The following is a 14,635-nucleotide window of genomic DNA, read 5'->3' as shown; positions in this document are numbered from 1 at the left end:
ACAAAGCTCGTCTCGTTGCTCAAGGATATACTCAAGTGGAGGGCATTGACTTCGATGAAACATTTGCTCCTGTGGCTAGGCTTGAAGCCATACGCATACTGCTAGCCTATGCAAATCATCATAACATACTTCTCTATCAGATGGATGTGAAAAGTGCCTTTCTCAATGGCAAGATTGAAGAAGAAGTGTATGTTGCACAACCACCTGGCTTTGAAAATCCAAAACATCCTGATATGGTATACAAGCTCAACAAGGCACTGTATGGCCTCAAACAAGCCCCTAGGGCCTGGTATGATACACTCAAGTACTTTCTGAAAAGCAAAGGCTTCATACCTGGTTCCCTGGATCCCACTCTTTTCACGAAGACATATGATGGTGAACTGTTTGTGTGCCAAATATATGTGGATGACATTATCTTCGGCTGCACCAATCAGAAGTATAGTGAAGAGTTTGGATATATGATGCAGGAGCAATATCAGATGTCCATGATGGGGGAGCTGAAGTTCTTCCTCGGTCTTCAAATACGGCAACAACGCAACGGCATCTTCATATCTCAAGAGAAATATCTTAAAGAGTGCCTGAAGAAGTTCGGTATGCAAGACTGCAAAGGCTTCACAACACCAATGCCAGCCAAGCATCATCTGGGTCCCGACGACAATGGTAAAGAGTTCGATCAAAAGGTATACCACTCCATGATTGGGTCTTTGCTTTATTTATGTGCATCTAGGCCAGATATCATGCTTAGTGTTTGCATGTGTGCTCGATTTCAAGCGACACCAAAGGATTCGCATCACTTAGCTGTGAAGCGAATTCTTCGATATTTGGCTCACACCCCAACTCTAGGATTATGGTATCCAAAGGGCTCAGAGTTTGATTTGGTTGGATTTTGGGATGCTGATTATGCTGGTGACAAAGTTGATCGCAAGTCTACATCAGGCACATGTCACTTTCTGGGATGATCACTTGTATGTTGGTCTTCAAAGAAGCAGAACTGTGTATCACTCTCCACTGCTGAATCTGAATACATTGCTGCTGGATCTTGCTGCGCTCAGCTTCTGTGGATGAAGCAAACACTCAAAGATTATGGCATTCATCTGAAGCAAGTGCCACTTTACTGCGACAATGAAAGCGCCATCAAGATTGCCAACAACCCAGTTCAGCACTCGAAGACAAAGCACATTGAAATTCATCATCACTTTCTCAGAGATCATGTTGTGAAGGAAGACATTGATATCATACACGTCAACACTGAAGAGCAATTGGCAGATATCTTCACCAAGCCCTTGGATGAGAAGAGATTTTGCAAGTTACAGTGTGAGCTAAATATCTTGGAATCCTCAAATGTCCTGTGATCAGGCACACATCCTAACACTTAAGCATATTGATGACTTAGATGTGCAACACACGAAGTAGCGTATATCTTCAAACAATGAAGACATACATTCTAAGTGTGAATACATTAATGTGGAAATTGACTTAGGAGCACCACGATAATTGTGCGCCGTGTCTGGGTCTAATACTTCCTATACGGTGGGTAACGCCACCACCAAACGTTCCATTTTGAAGTGTTTCTCTCATGGTGTTACCTCTCAATGTCTTCACAATTGGTTTGGCTTCATTCTCAGTATGTCTTCATGATTATCTTCACTGTGTTGATTATATGGATATATATGTACTGATGTTCTGTCCTCTACAGCATTCACTTATAGCTATGTCTTCTTGGTTGAATCTTTTTGAACTAAGTGAATGTGATCGGACCCTAACCTCTCTATGCTTCCTATCCCAAACTCTATCTCTCCAAGTCATATGCATTCTGTTGAAACTGTCAAATGTCTTCACTGTGTCCTTGTCAGCTGAAGACATAGTGACAACCATAAAAGTCCAGTTTTAATGCTCATTCCTCCACATAAGATCCGGAGAAGCAGGAACGACCGCCCGACAATTTAGGCATGCGTGGGACGTGGAACAAATCCCAATCTTCCTCTAACTGGCCACGCGTGCCTCAAATGCGAACCGCCAGGGGTACCTGCGTAATAGCGCAGTGCCGCCTCTATCCCTATAAATACACGATTCACTGCGGTCATTATCTCCTTCTTCCACCCTTGCACGAACCCTAGCGCCACCGCTAGCACTCGACGACGCCGGCGACGAAGCGCTTCACTGCCGCAACCTCTCCGACGCCGTTTTCACGCCGACAGCGGACATCGCTCTCTCCGCCGTCGCCGTAGGTGTCTTCCGTCGCCAAGTTAGGGCACGGAGGATCGAACTGCTCGACCTCAACTCTCACTTCGTCTAGCAGTTCCAAGTGTGGTAAATAAAACCTCTTTTTACAGCCTCTTTTGATCCCACAGTTCAGTCACTTTCTGCCATAAGGAGTTTCTCTTCACATCAGTTAGTTATCTCGCTACATCTCATGACATGCCTAGTATATTCACTTGTGCTTCATAAGGTAGTTAGATTCCTCACTTGTACTGATCTGTGGGTTCGTACAAATCTGGAACCAACTTCTTATCTGTGAGTGAATGTCTTCGCACAATGAGGTCTATGTCTTCTAAACCGATTTATCTTCAAAATCTTCTGAGAATGCATATGACCTCTTCCCCTTCCCTCGCACCTTAATGTTGTCACAAGTACATGTCCGTGAGAGAATCCTTTGGTTCTCATAGTCTGCATTCATTTGCAGAGTACTTGCAGCATCACATCAACTCTCCTGAAGCCAGTTCTTGCAAAAGGAAGCCTTTGAAGCCTTTGAACATCTTGAAGCCTTCCAAGTTATTCATGGCTTCAGAAACAGCAGCAAGGAAGGGAGGCAGACAGCGACGTGGTGAAACGTCCAAAGATCTGCCTGATGAATTGGCAGAGATGTACAAAACTGATCCTGAAGAAAGATATGGTCAGCGCAAGACACGAATCCAATGGATTCGAAGATATTGGGCAAAGCAATGGTTCCACTACCGCTTCGTCACTCAGGAATATGCGGAGAAGTGCGCCACCAAGAGACCGTGGGGAGACGTACTATACAAAAATCTCGTACCCAGGTCCAGAGTCGAAGCCATTGCTCAAGGCTTCTATCCATGCATGGTGAGAGGACCACAGCCAGCTGAGGCACATCCGTCATCACTTCTCTGGTGCCGCGATGATAATCTCTTCAAGCGCAACTTTCAGTTTGCACAACAGTCAGCGAAGATAAACAAGAAGAAATTTGGGCTTGACTTCAACCCTGGTCCCTCCTCACCAAGGGCAGATGGCACACGCAACGCTGATCCCAATATCATCGGGCCGTATGCCAATCTTGCAGGCCTCATCACTCGCATCCTAGTCCAAGGGCCTGCTGTGAATGACCCTCCAGCAGATACTGAGTCAGATGACGCCCCTGCTGCGCCAAAGCCGAAGCAGAAGAAGCCAAAAGCTTCAAAGCCAGCCGCTTCTCCCAAGATCGCAAGAGTGAAGCCTTTAGCAACTGCACCTCCTGAAGCCAGTGTGCAGTCAGAAGGCTTATCACGAGTGTCCAAGCCCCAAGAAGCCAAGAAGCCTCAGCCACACACAGGCAAAGAGCTCACAGCTGCTGACATTCTACGCTGCGAAGCCATTGATCTCTCAAGCGATGAAGATCTTGGAGATGATGCTCTTGAGCATCTCATCAAGAGCAAGGAGGAGGCTGAAATCTTCAACAATCTGCCTCTGTTTGATGTCGCCATCATCCACAACTTCATCGATGAATGGTTTGCCTCACCGGACATCAGCTTCAACGATCTGCAGCTGCCCGTAGGCCTCAGCGTTGCTTTTCAAGGCGCAATTGCTTCAGAACTTGCAATAGCCCAGCGCATTGTAGAACTGAAGCAGAAAATTGATTATGAAAAGGATCAGTTCAAGAAGCACGTGGCCAAGCTCGGTGTGCAAGAAGTGAGAAACTTCAAGATCATGTTGCACGAGCTGAAAGAGAACTTCCTGAAGACGCGTGCCGAAGCTCAAGGCTCGCGAGAACGCATGAAGACTTTGGTTGATCGCTGCGTGCAGGCCTACAATGAGGCAGAGAAACGCAAGGCACTTGGGCGTCCTGGCATTGACCCCAGGATGGCCGCGAAGAAGAAAAAGAAGGCTGATGTGCCTGAACCTGAAGCGCCAAGGTCAGAAACTGCTCCGATTGTCTTCCCCGCTGCAACGACTGGCTCGAAGCCAAAGAGTCGATCAACCGCCTCACAGCACAAGAAGACACGGACTGCAGAGGCTGAAGCTAAGAAAAGAAAACATTCTGAAGCCTCTCCTTCTGAACCCATCATCAAGAAGCGCAAGACTAAGAAATCTCGGGCTGCTCCCACAGAGCCCTTGACAGTTGAACCCCTCTCCGTCCGCTATCCTGACGCAGATCGTCAGTTGACTGTGCATGAACCCAACACTGAAGACATTCCAGCAGACGAACCCTACGCTGCTGAAGACATTGGTCTCCAAGACAATGTGCAAGGTGATGCAGCCCTTCCTCAGCTTGAGACAAGCGAACTGATCAGTATTGGTCGTCCATTGACGCCAATCACACAAGATGCATCGTGGGCAGATCGCCCACAGGAGGAAGATGAGCCACAGCCCACTGCAACTCCACAAGCGTCGCCCAAATTCCGTAGGCTTCGCAAAGGGCCAAGGGCTCAGGCTGCTGACGACATTCCGGCTGCATCAGCCGAAGAGCATGCAGAGACACCACAAGCTCCAACTCCCCCACACCAACAAGAAGCAGTTCTCCAGGAGAACGTGCCTGAGTCTGCAAATGTTGAGGCTGCCACAAACAATGCCGAAGCAAATGTGGAGCCCAACCCAACAATAGCTTCAGAAGACAATGAAGCTACTGCTCCTGAACATTCTGTGCCTGAGTCTGCTGCAGGACCACAATTCAACTATCATATTGCGTACAGACCCCAGGTCCAGAAGCCGATCCCACGACTGCCAAGGTTCCCAGGTCCTGCATCAGCTCCTGGTTCCTTCAACATCAACGGCTTCAGGGGAGATAACACGTTTTTCGACCGCTCCAAGAACCCTTATTCAAGGGAACGGATTGTATCAGATAGGTTCTGGAGCCATCAACAGCGCAGCTATTATTCATGCATCCTATACAACCAAGGCCGCATCTTTCCTCACAAGCGCCTTGAGGTTGAAGCTGTTGCTGGTCTGCCTGGTCTGGAAGAAGCACTGGATTGCTTCAAGCAAGTGGGTTTGCTGCCATTTATCACTGATGAAGAGCACTGGAACGAAGAGCTTCTGCTCCAGTTCTATGCCACTTTGCATATCAAAGGCTATAACAGAGATCCAAAGACATGGATTCTGGAGTGGATGACAGGCAATATCCATCATGAAGCCAATGCTTTCGACCTAATTGAGCTTACCGGCCTTCCCACTCCTGGCGAATTCTTTGAAGAAGGGTGCCAACTCCATGTTGAAGCAATTGAGAGCATATTTCAGCGTCCTGAGCCAGATATGAGTCAGATGCTCTCAATGATGAAGCCACTGCCTCCTAATGCACCCTATCCAACTAGGTTCTTCGTTGAAGACTTAGAGTACTTGCCCAGAACAATATATCATATCATAAGGCGGACTCTATGGCCTGTTAAGGGACACTCTCGATATGCGACAATTGATGGTGCAATGAAGACTCTCATCTTCTGCATTCTACATGGCAAATGCTTCAATGCACAGGATCTCTTCATCCGTCACTTTGCAGCGTCTGCCTCAGAACTGTTTGGATTAAAGTTCTATGCTCCTTGGGTTATGAGGCTGATCAAGCTTCACTCTGCAATCTCCTATCAACCCTCAGCCCGCAACCATAGGATATTTTTGCCAGATGTGGACACATCTGTTGAAGCAATATATCCAGAGCCTGGCAAGCAACCATTAAGTCTTCAAAATGCAGAACACCAGAGCTTCACTCAAAATATTGAAGGTGTTGAAGCTCTCTCCCGAGTGTATCCAATGGTTGGCACCACACGTGCCCCTGCATCAACTGAAGCCACTGACAGCACAGCTGCCAAGAAACCCAAGAAGCGCGCTCGAGCACTCAATGACCGAGAGCTTCTTGTGGCTCTTCACCAAAAGCAAGATAGGCATCACGACTGGCTCAAACGGCAGATGAGAAGCATCATGCAAGACGTCAATCGCATCAGAAATCTGGCAACCAAGAATGCGTTTGTCGCACACGAGACCTGTCGCCGCACTTGGAAAGGCCTCACCATGATGAGCAATGAAGCTGAACTGCAAGAGGATGGCTTCAGAGAGAGATTCCAATTTGACTCCACGCCTCCAAGAAGAGCTGTGATGCGCACACCATCACTTGAAGAGTCAGAATTCTCTTCTTCTGCTGCCACCGTGTCTGCCCGGATTATTGAAGAAGACGACGACGCGACATCATCTCCACCTGCTTCAACACACGTCGAATCTGCACCAAGCTCATCTGCTCCGCCACCAAACAACTCCACCGACCCTGCTGCGCCTGGGAACGCGTAGAAAACTCTATGTCTTCAAACCTTTTTGGTCATCACTGACAAAAGGGGGAGAAGCATGATGTTTATAGTCTTCAAGCGGGTCACCTTGGGCGGGTGCCTCTATATTTTGGTACATTTTGCTTCGTTCTTACAACTCCGTTTTTGCTACATTTGCTTCTTTGAGTTGTAACACTTAGCCTTGATGGCCGTCTGCTACCTGCTTGTCACTCCGTTATGCGAAGATAAATTCCGCATGTGCGACGATAAATTCCGCACTCATCTCTTACTGCAGACGTCCATTTTCCATTATGCATGTCATTATCTTCATATACTTTCACATGCATAGTGGATTGTCATCATAAGTTGAAGTGGATCTCCACAAGTACAACCTGCCATGTGCATTTGCATTCAAAAGGCAAATTACTTATATGCACATCTTCAGGGGGAGCCCTTGCAACTTATGAAGACAAATTCCCTTACTATTTCATAAATTATGTTCCCCGTTGAAAACTTCAACTAGTTTGTCATCAATCACCAAAAAGGGGGAGATTGTAAGTGCATCTAGTGCCACCCCTAGTTGGTTTGGGAGTATTGACGGCAAACCTAGTTGAGGGACTAACGTGTTTGTGAGAATTGCAGGAAAACATAGGTAGAAGTCCCTCATTGATTCGGTTTTATTACCAGAGATGACCCCTAAAAATGTACGAACAATGGTGGTTTATGAAGATATTCATATTGAAGACAATGACATGAGAAGACTCCCTATGAAGCTTATGGAACTCGAAGACTTAGATCCTTCGTAGTTTTATTTCATTTATGTAGTGTCATAGGAATCACCGTACTGTTAAGTGGGGTCCAAAAGAACCAGTCAGAATGACTGTAGTGATGCCTAATTCAAATCCTATGTCTTAGAGCGAAGACTTTGAGAGAAAATCTTGTCCAGAGTCAGACAAGTCAGCTTTACTTGTAGCCCAAGTAAAGTTGCCGTGTGAGTTCAAAATTCGACCGTTGGTACACGTGTCAGTTCCTTAGTGACCCAGGGTCATTTCGGACAGATCAGGTCGGGTTGCCAAGTGGCTATAAATAGTCCACCCCCACAACCATAAACGGTTGGCTGCTCAGATTTCAGTGCACGGCTTTTGTCGTTTGAGAGCAACCCACCTCGAAGCCTTTGAGAGAAAAATTCGTAGTGAGGAGAAAAGCCCTAACCACCAAGAGCCAGAGTAAATTGGGCATCACTTAAGTCTTCATGTCTGTGTGATTTGAAGACTTATTACACTTGAGGACTGTGCATCCTCCAGACGGTTAGGCGTCGCGTTCTGAGCATCTAAGAGAAATTGTGGATTGCCAGTGAACGAAGTCTGTGAAGGTTTGGGAGTCTACCTTGAAGACTTACCTGACTGATTGGGCGAGGTCTATGTGACCTTAGCTCAAGGAGAAAACGGTGAGGACTGGGTGTCTTGGACTAAGTGTCCTTGACTGGGTGTCCGGGACTGTGTGTCCTTTGGTTTAAATACCTAGCCGCTCCAACCAGACGTACAGTTGTCACAGCAACTGGAACTGGTCCAACAAATCATTGTCTTCAATGTGTCACTGGTTTCATCTTCACTTCCTTTCACTTACAGTTATTCATTGTGAAGCCATTGCATGCTTGCTTTATCTTTTGTCTTCACAACATGAATGTATGATCTGTTCGGCTTCATAACTTCTTCCTACCTGATCCTTATTACACTGAAGCTGTTTGTCAATGCGCTTTCACTCTATTGAATACATGACCATGGCTGGCCTAGTGTAATCTAACTTCCGATGCATAGTAATAGGCATAATCTTCACAGTTTGTCTTCATAACTCTCACGTTTTGAAGACTTTCATAAAAATCGCCTATTCACCCCCCCTCTAGTCGATATAACGCACTTTCAGGTGAATTTTTGGAACTTCTTCACAAGCATAGAAAGTTCCCTTCCAATGTCTTCGGGATCATCAGAACTGCTGTCAGATTCTTCTTCAGATGAGGAGACAGCTTTTGCCTTCAAGGCACGAGTTCGCCCATAGTTTGGACCATAGATATCTCTTTTCTCAGAAAGCTGAAACTCATGTGTGTTGAGCCTCTCAAGTATGTCAGATGGATCGAGTGTCTTGAAATCAGGACGTTCTTGAATCATCAGGGCTAGGATGTCAAACGAACTATCAAGTGATCTCAGTATTGTCTTGACGACTTCATGTTTGGTGATCTCAGTAGCGCCGAGGGCTTGAAGCTCATTTGTGATGTCAGTGAGTCGGTCAAATGTGTGCTGGACATTCTCATTGTCATTTCGCTTGAAGCGGTTGAAAAGGTTGCGAAGGACACTGATTCTCTGATCTCTCTGGGTTGAGATGCCTTCATTGACCTTGGAGAGCCAGTCCCAGACCAGCTTAGATGTCTTCAAAGCACTCACACGGCCATACTGTCCTTTGGTCAGATGACCACAGATGATATTCTTGGCAGTAGAGTCCAGTTGAACGAATTTCTTGACATCAGCAGCAGTGACACCTTCTCCAGCCTTGGGAACGCCGTTCTCGACGACATACCATAGGTCGACGTCAATGGCTTCAAGATGCATGCGCATCTTATTCTTCTAGTAGGGATATTCAGTTCCATCGAAGACGGGGCACGCAGCGGAGACTTTAATTATCCCTGTAGTCGACATAGCTAAAACTCCAGGTGGTTAAACCGAATCACACAGAACAAGGGAGCACCTTGCTCTGATACCAATTGATAGTGCGTTATATCGACTAGAGGGGGGGTGAATAGGCGATTTTTATGAAAGTCTTCAAAACGTGGACGTTATGAAGACAAACGATAGAAATAAACCTATTACCATGCAGCGGAAGGTAGACTACACTAGGCAAGCCATAGTCAAGTATTCAATAGAGTGAAAGCACAATGACTTAATAGCAGCAATGTAGTAAGGATCAGGTAGGAAGATATTATGAAGCCATACAGAACATGTAGTCACTCAGTGAAGACAAAAGATAGTGCAAACATACAATGACTTCACAAGGAGCAACAGTAAGTAAAGGGAAGGGAAGATGAAACCAGTGACACTCTGAAGACGATGATTTGTTGGACCAGTTCCAATTGCTGTGACAATTGTACGTCTGGTTAGGGCGGCTAGGTATTTAAACCTTAGGACACACAGTCCCGGACACCCAGTCCTGAACACGCAGCTCAGGACACCCAGTCCTCACCGTATTCCCCTTGAGCTAAGGTCACATAGACATTGCCCTATCACTCTGGTAAGTCTTCAAGGCAGACTCCCAAACCTTCACAGACTTCGTTCACTGGCTATCCACAATGTCTCTTGGATGCTCAGAACGCGATGCCTAACCGGCTGGAGGATGCACAGTCCTCAAGTGTAATAAGTCTTCAGATCACACAGACAAGAAGACTTAAGTGATGCCTAATTCTCTTTGGCTCTGGGTGGTTAGGGCTTTCTCCTCGCAAGGAATTCTCTCTCAAAGGCTTCGAGGTGGGTTGCTCTCAAACGACAAAAGCCGTACTCTCAATCTGAGCAGCCAACCGTTTATGGTTGTAGGGGGGGGGCTACTTATAGCCACTTGGCAACCCGACCTGATTTGTCCGAAATGACCCTGGGTCCCTAAGGAACTGACACGTGTTCCAATGGTCAGATTTCAAACTCACACGGCAACTTTACTTGGGCTACAAGCAAAGCTGACTTGTCCGACTCTGGACAAGATTCGCTCTCATAGTATTCACTCGAAGACATAGGTTTTTGGTTAGGCATCACTTCAGTCATTCTGACTGGTTCTCTTGGACCCCACTTAACAGTAAGATGGTTCCTATGACTCAACACAAAAGAAAAAGAATTACAAAAGATCTAAGTCTTCGAGCTCCATAGGCTTCATGTGGTGTCTTCTCTTGTCATAGTCTTCAATGTGAATATCTTCATATACCACCTTTGACTTCAATGTCTTCATACATTTTTAGGGGTCATCTCTGGTAGGAAAACCGAATCAGTGAGGGACTTCCACCTGTGTTATCCTGCAATTCTCACAAACACATTAGTCCCTCAACTAGGTTTGTCGTCAATACTCCAAAACCAACTAGGGGTGGCACTAGATGCACTTACACAGGGCCACCGGCAGAGCCACGCCGTGGGCCGCAGGCAGGCAGGCAAGTCTCGGTACCCCCGTTCCCAGGACGCCGATAGAGGAGTGCAAGGTCCAAGGAACAACTACACCATCTACAAGGGAAGCGTGGAAGCGACGATGAAAGAAGATGGAGCTACCAAAGCTATAGCGGCCGGACATCCGGTGCCAGCAGCCCGGACATTCGGACTTCCCCCAAAAATCTAGCAGAGGATCACCCGAGCGCATCCGAAGTTTGGCCACTACTTAGCCTGACATCCGCCCCCCAGCCCAGACATCCGACACCTGCGCGTGCATAGCCGAGCCGAAGGCCCTTTTATCCCTATCCTATCCACCCATTTGCCCTAGCACTATATATAGACACCCCCTCCTCATTTCTAGTGATAGCTCATCTGATGCGGAGGATCCTACGGTCATCCCCATGGACCTATTGTCGTCTCACCAAGTGCCAAGAGGACCTATGACACGAGCTAGAGCCAGAGCTCTCGAGACCGAGGTGACTTCCTTCCTTAGTAATATCACATATGATCCACTCGAGACATGGCTACTACCTATGTCCGGAATGTTGTGCATGATTAGGTACCAAGAGAACCCTCCCGAAGATACGCATGAAGACGGACAAGTCCCCAAGTTCACGGATGAAGAAAACCAACAGAAGGAGTCAAGAGCAGCTTCCAGGATCCGGACATCCGGCCATGACCCCGGACATCCGGCCCCTGGAGCGTCCACCATGATAGCCGCCAAGTACCTACAGGCCCCGGACATCTGGTCCCAGCCCGAACATCTGACCAAGCCCGGAAATCCGGACCAAGCCCGGAAATCTGACGTCCTCCGTCCTGAATGCATCAAGGCCGACCCTGCCAGCCCGGACATCCGGCCCCTCACGAAAGCCCGGACATCTGGCCTCCCCTGTCTGCGCATAGTGTAGGGCCAAGGCCCATGTAACCATTCGCCCCCCTAGACTATATATACTCATCCTCCTCCCTCTTTCTTGTGTTAGCATTGGTTTAGCTCATTTGAGAAAGAGCTTTGCTCATTCATCCGGATATACTCCACCGAGAGAGACTGCGGCCTCTTTGGAGAAGATCCATCTTGGATTCAAGACCTCTCACGGGATGATCCCTCCCGGATTCAAGGCCTCCTCATGGAGAAGAACCGGTTAACCTATGTATCATCCCTTGTTGGATTTGGACCATGTGATCTCTATGTGTACTCGGATCTAGCATACGTGTGACCTAATCTCGTTGGTTTGAGTGATTCTCTTCTGTTTCCCTTCGTGTTTTCCCCTTGTGTTCTTCGTGTTCACCGTGGGATCCACTGCTTACATGAAAAATCGGCCGTATAGGGTTCCACCCTACATCATCTTGGTATTATGAGCCACGTTGATCATGATTTCGGAGCCCCCTCTTTGGTTTCTAGCCTAATTTTGTTGATTTCATCCTTAATTCGAAAATTCCCCACAAAAATAGCCCCCCAATTTTTTTGTGATTTGTTGATGCGATGAAGTTTTGTTGTATTTGATCCGCGGATTTCATGTGTTGTAGGTAGATCTAGCTTTCCCCCATCTTTTCCTCAATTTCCATCCACAAAATCTCCCGAATTTTGCCCCGAATTTGCCTCTTCTACGCAGAGTTCCTCGAGTTCATCCACGGATCCAGAGCCTGGACATCCAGCCCGACCCCCGGACATCCAGCCACCCCAGACATCCGGCCCTCAAGCCTGGACATCCGGCCCCTGACAGAACATCTCCATCCACCACACCGTTTTCCGCCTAACTTTCGCCAAATTTTGCTCCGGTGCTCACATTCATTTCCGCATACCACCATTTCCCACAAACACCACCATCGCTTAGCCACTACCATCACCGCAGCTCATCTTTGCCACGGACGTGTCATCAACAACGACCACTCCACCATTTTGACACCATACCGTAAGCAAGAACGGTAACCTCATCTTGGTATCGTGATATTCCCATCATTATACATTCTTGCCATTACATTGATAACCACCATAGCCCAATTTTGCGTATCTTACCCATTGAGACTAGCCTTTGATTATTGCTGGCAACATCACTTGTGCACATTAGTGTTCATACTTCACATTGCATGCTTACCATATCATTTTGGTACATATCTTGGTATCATTCTTTGTGTCACAAAGTTGTCATTGCATACACAATTGCTATCTTGGTTCGTGAAGCATTGCATGAGAAAATAGCTCAAAGGAGAAAGAGCCAACCAAGCTTTTAAGCAAAAGGGAAAGATAAGCAAAGAGCTTTTAAGCAAGAACCATAGCATCATACCACATTAAGATTGTCATACTCGATCATTTTGGATCATATCATCGGAATACCATACATATAGCATACTTGGGATAGAAGTCGCTGCATTTTTGCTTAGTAGGTTGTGCACAAGTCTTCGTATCCACCTATTCTGCAATCGTGCTAGCGTCTCCCTAGTGTTGTGCAACAAGGGAAATTTTGTGGATTCCACATTTTGGCTCATTCCTTGGTTGCACGACCTCACTTATCTATTTGTGTGTGTGTGTGTGTCTCCGTGTACCACATTTTTCTATTGGTCTACTTGTTGCATTTGCAAATTTGCGAATCTTTTCTAACATTATTGAAGCTCACTAACAATTGCATCAAATTTTGTGCCACCATCCTAACCGAGCTCCACTATAAGCTTTTACTTGTCTAGGTGTGAGAAACCGACAAGAATTGGTACCAATTGTGCTATTTCCTTGTTCCATATTTGAGTGATCATTGATCCATCTTTAACATTGGTTAAGGTACATTTGGTATAAGTTCTTCTCTTTCTCCCACTCACATATTTCCTTGAAATGATGGATAGGCCAAGTACTTCTACCAACCCACTCTTCATCAAGCAAGACGACGACATGTCCTCCTACATCACAAAGAGCCACCTATTTGGTGCACAACAAGCTTTGCATCAAGAGAAACAAGCAATGAACGAGCGCATAGACAACCTCGCCACCGACGTGCGACTCTTCGACCGTAAGCTCGACGACCACAAACAAGAGAATGATGCAAGAATGGACGAGATTCGTGCTTTGTTGCTCAACCGCTCTTCTTCCACTTTGTCCTACTCAAGATGGAGCCGCTCGAGTCGACACTCAGATGACACCATCTCCGGCTCAAGTACACCGACATCGAACACTCTTCGACATGCCGCACACCAAGACTGTCAAGCAAACTGCAACCCTCTACACGACAACGCCTCTCAAGAGCAAAGACACCATCAAAACCAAGCTACTTTTGCGCAAGCACGAGAACGGTAACGCCAACGCCAACAAGAAGAGGAAGAGCGAGCGCGACTACACCAAGATGCACTAGATGTCGTGGCACAACATCAAGAACAACAACATGAATCCCAAGCACTTGATGTGCAACGTGCCCTCCAAGATTCAAGTCGAGTCGTAGCAACGCGCAACCGGCAAACTCGTGAGCAACAAGAAGCGATTTGCGAAGAAGTTCAAGAGAAGAACTATCAAGCTCGAGTGCATCGTCAAGACCCAAAATCTCACCAAGAACGTCAAGTTCACCAAGAAGAACATAATGGAAATCCTCCAAGAGAAGAGAAAGTTGAGGGAGACAATCCTCCTCATCAAGGACGTCATCATCCCCGACCCCAACACAATGAAGAGCAATGGTACGGCAAGATAAAGTTCACCATGCCCAAGTTCAATGGAAGCAATGATCCCAAAGAGTACCTTTCATGGGCATTGAAGGTTGAAAAAATCTTCCGCTTGCACAACTATGAGGAAGAGAAGAAGACCGCGATGGCATCCCTTGAGTTCCAAGATTACGTCCTCATTTGGTGGGAACAAGTCATTGAGCGCCAAGAGGCAAGAGGAGAACCACCCATCACTATTTGGGCATGAATGAAGGATGTGATAAGAGCACGCTTTGTGCCAACCTACTACAATCGCGATCTCTTCAAGAAACTTCAAATCCTCAAGCAAGGAACCAAGAGCGTTGAAGAATACTACAAGGAAATGAA

Source organism: Triticum urartu, chromosome 6A, assembly GCF_056163025.1.
Source record: "Triticum urartu cultivar PI428250 chromosome 6A, HENAU_Tu73, whole genome shotgun sequence".
Lineage (NCBI taxonomy): Eukaryota > Viridiplantae > Streptophyta > Magnoliopsida > Poales > Poaceae > Triticum > Triticum urartu.
The sequence above is the reverse complement of the archived record's forward strand: the minus strand, read 5'-3'. Positions refer to the sequence as shown.